The following is a 3,398-nucleotide window of genomic DNA, read 5'->3' as shown; positions in this document are numbered from 1 at the left end:
ACTATATGGGGCAGTGAGGGGGAAATTACTATATGGGGGCAGTGTGGGGGAAATTACTATATGGGGGCAGTGTGGGGGAAATTACTATATGGCGCAGTGTGGGGGAAATTACTATATGGGGGCAGTATGGGGGAAATTACTATATGGGGCAGTGTGGGGGAAATTACTATATGAGGCAGTGTGGGGGAAATTACTATATGGGGCAGTGTGGGGGAAATTACTATATGGGGCAGTGTGGGGGAAATTACTATATGGGGCAGTGAGGGAGAAATTACTATATGGGGCAGTGAGGGGGAAATTACTATATGGGGCAGTGAGGGGGAAATTACTATATGGGGCAGTGAGGGGGAAATTACTATATGGGGGCAGTGTGGGGGAAATTACTATATGGGGCAGTGTGGGGGAAATTACTATATGGCGCAGTGTGGGGGAAATTACTATATGGGGGCAGTATGGGGGAAATTACTATATGGGGCAGTGTGGGGGAAATTACTATATGAGGCAGTGTGGGGGAAATTACTATATGGGGCAGTGTGGGGGAAATTACTATATGGGGCAGTGAGGGAGAAATTACTGTATAGGGCAGTGTATATAGGTGATTGCCTTATGTTGCAGCATGTCAGGCACACGGCGATGTGAGCGAATACTAAACTCTCTTTGTTTTTCATACACAGGAGGGTACACATTCCTTTGAAACTCCACGAAGTAGGCGTCAACAAAACAACGATGTGAGTATATATTCTTAGGTTCTCTAAAGTTGCCAATTGTCTTTTGTAGTAAACTATAATATTATTTATTAGGAAACAAACAGGCAAAGTAACACTCCATCACCTGTTCGATCGAGAATTTCAAGGCGTGGTGGTCGTGAACAGCGTGGGCGTGGCGGTCGTCGTGGACGTGGAGGCCGTGTGAGTAGGCACATGTGCTGTGATGTGAGCTGTCCACACTGCCCCCATCATACAGTATCGCATATCGCCTATTAGATACCGTGGCCATCATCCATAAAAACATCCCTAAAAAAACTATTATTACACTATCAGACGGTGCGGATTGGTAATGTTGCCCTATTGGGCGTTGACCCAAACAAAAATTTAAGTCTTGCTTCTAAATGGCAGCAACCATCCCCTAATGGACGTACCAGGAAGTGACTGACAGGGCCCACTCATACATTTTTAGACATGCAACGACCCTTTCCCCCTGTCTATATACTGTATTTATACCCACACACACACAGAAAGACCTAAAAATACAAAATAATAGGAAGGAAATGAAAAATGTTCTTATATTTTTTATTTTTAAATAACAAGATGCTGTGGCCAGTGCTGGCACATTCAACATGTTCTGTATACATTATTCCACAAAACCAGTCATGTGAAGTTGGCATTGCAGGCAGATTCAACATGTTCTATATAAATTTTTAAAGTATTGATAACATTTGTTTTAAACCAAATAGAGTAAAAGACAGCAAGACGTGGACGAGGAAGATAGCCTATTTGTCCCAATCATAAACTGTGAGCTGCTAATACAGCTAGTAGAAGCCAGGGCCAGCTTTATGGGACCAATCAGACCCCAAACACTCGGACCACAACACCACTCGTCGCCAATGGCAAGAGGTTTATGCCGATGTGGTACCCACATGCAACGATTTGAGCCATCAGACTCAAAAGAATTGTGGTACATTTATTTTCTTCAATTTTTTTTTTTGTTTCATTTGGATATAGAAAAAAGGTTTGATAGTGATGTTTCACGTTGGAAGAACATTGAAATGCCAATGTGTTTTCTGTAAGGAAGACTTGGTTTCAACAGATACTGCTACTTCAACCTAAGGTACTCGGGCAAAATAGCAGTTAAATACAGTCATCTACAATGCAGACTTTTAGACAAGCAGGGGCAGCACTTTCCATGCAATCCTATGTCGACAGAAAAGAATACATACAGAAGTTATTACAGGTATTATAATATATTGAATTTCAAATTGTGATTCTTTCTTTTCAGCTGAAATCATATCAACACGCTGGAGGTCAATCCGTGATCGGTTTTTGCGTGACCTCAATCATGAACAAACAGTGCCAAGTGGTTCTAGGGCTTCTAGGAGAAAACCATGCCAATATGCACCCCATCTTCAATTTCTTTGACGTTGTGTTCAGCCACGCCCGTGAGTGAAATATCCTAAATGGAAGCAATATTTAATAATTACTATAGAGATTATAGAAAAAAAAAATTCATATAGATTTTAGGACTCATTCAAGCACACTCCCTCCTGAAGCAGAACCTCTTGAACATGGTGTTTCAACCAAATAACTCTCTGGACCATCTACCGATCAAACTTCTGTACCGTCTCAGTCACAGGATTCTGCTCTGGAGTCTCACGGTCGCCAAACTGAAACATGCGCTCAGATTGATGATACTCGACAGTTCATATCTTCTTCCTTTGATAGAGTTTTAAGTAGGCCGAGACCAGTTCGGAGACAACATAGAGTCTTTGAGGATCTTGCACAAATCTTTAGAGATTGTTTATTAAAAGTAGAGGAACAGAAAACTCAGTATAAGCAAGAGTTAACTACCATGATGCAGCATACGGGTAGGTTACCCGACACTGCAATATCATAACGTGTATTTCCCTTTAAGAGAGTTAGGCCTGTTGCAGGCAATCCTTGTTCCAGTCAGCAGAGGGATCTCCCAGTTGAGTATAAATAGGCTAGGGCCTAGCCTAGGAAGGGAGTTCAGAAGTTTCCAGAGTCAGTGCTGGGAGAGACAGAGGCAAGTCCAGAAAAGCAAGAGGTACTAAAGATAACAGAGGAGGTACTTGATCATTATAAAACCAAGGATATAAGCCAGAGCTAGGGCATCGGGCCTTGGAGAAGAGTTTCTATGTTCCAGGATCAGTCAGGAATAGAGTGCAAGCTGCCTGTACTGCAAGTCCTGTGTGTAACACTCTAAAGTCACCTTGCTATATATTGCCTGCATCAAATGTACTGAAAATCAACTGTCTTCAAAGGAACTGCGCTTCCGTCAATGTCCCTAAATGATGACTACAAAAGTTTGAATTCTGTTTTAACATCACGTGGTTCCTCAGTTATTCCTGCTATCAGCAAACGGCGTGCCACCGTTTAATTGGCACTGGCGTCACGAACATTTCTCATCATCACCTGCCCTTGCAGAGAGTCAGCCGTCTCAGGTTAGTGTCTATTGCACTACAACACCCAGGAACATTTCTAAACCTAACTTGAGTACGCTGCACCTCTCTTTTGGCGTCACGAACAGGATACGCACGCTTTCTAGTGCAAGAAGCGTGAACTTTGTGCCTTATACAGTTGCCCTGTGACCAAAGTGACAAATTGCCTGTTTTATTAAAGTGGACTTTGTGGATTACAATTTATTCACTTCTCAACAACCCT

The 3,398-nt window shown here is 42.5% G+C and overlaps 1 long non-coding RNA gene across 1 annotated transcript; it reads left to right on the top strand.

The window, feature by feature from the left end:
* The first annotated feature begins 628 nt into the window (after window positions 1-628).
* Window positions 629-2,134, top strand: LOC120994205. Its single transcript, XR_005777360.1, has 3 exons — window positions 629-728; window positions 801-908; window positions 1,996-2,134. It is a non-coding gene; the product is annotated as an uncharacterized LOC120994205 (long non-coding RNA).
* The last annotated feature ends 1,264 nt before the right edge of the window (window positions 2,135-3,398 follow it).

The sequence above is a fragment of the Bufo bufo genome, chromosome 3, assembly GCF_905171765.1.
Source record: "Bufo bufo chromosome 3, aBufBuf1.1, whole genome shotgun sequence".
NCBI classification, from domain to species: domain Eukaryota; kingdom Metazoa; phylum Chordata; class Amphibia; order Anura; family Bufonidae; genus Bufo; species Bufo bufo.
This window is presented reverse-complemented; position numbering and strand designations above follow the sequence as displayed.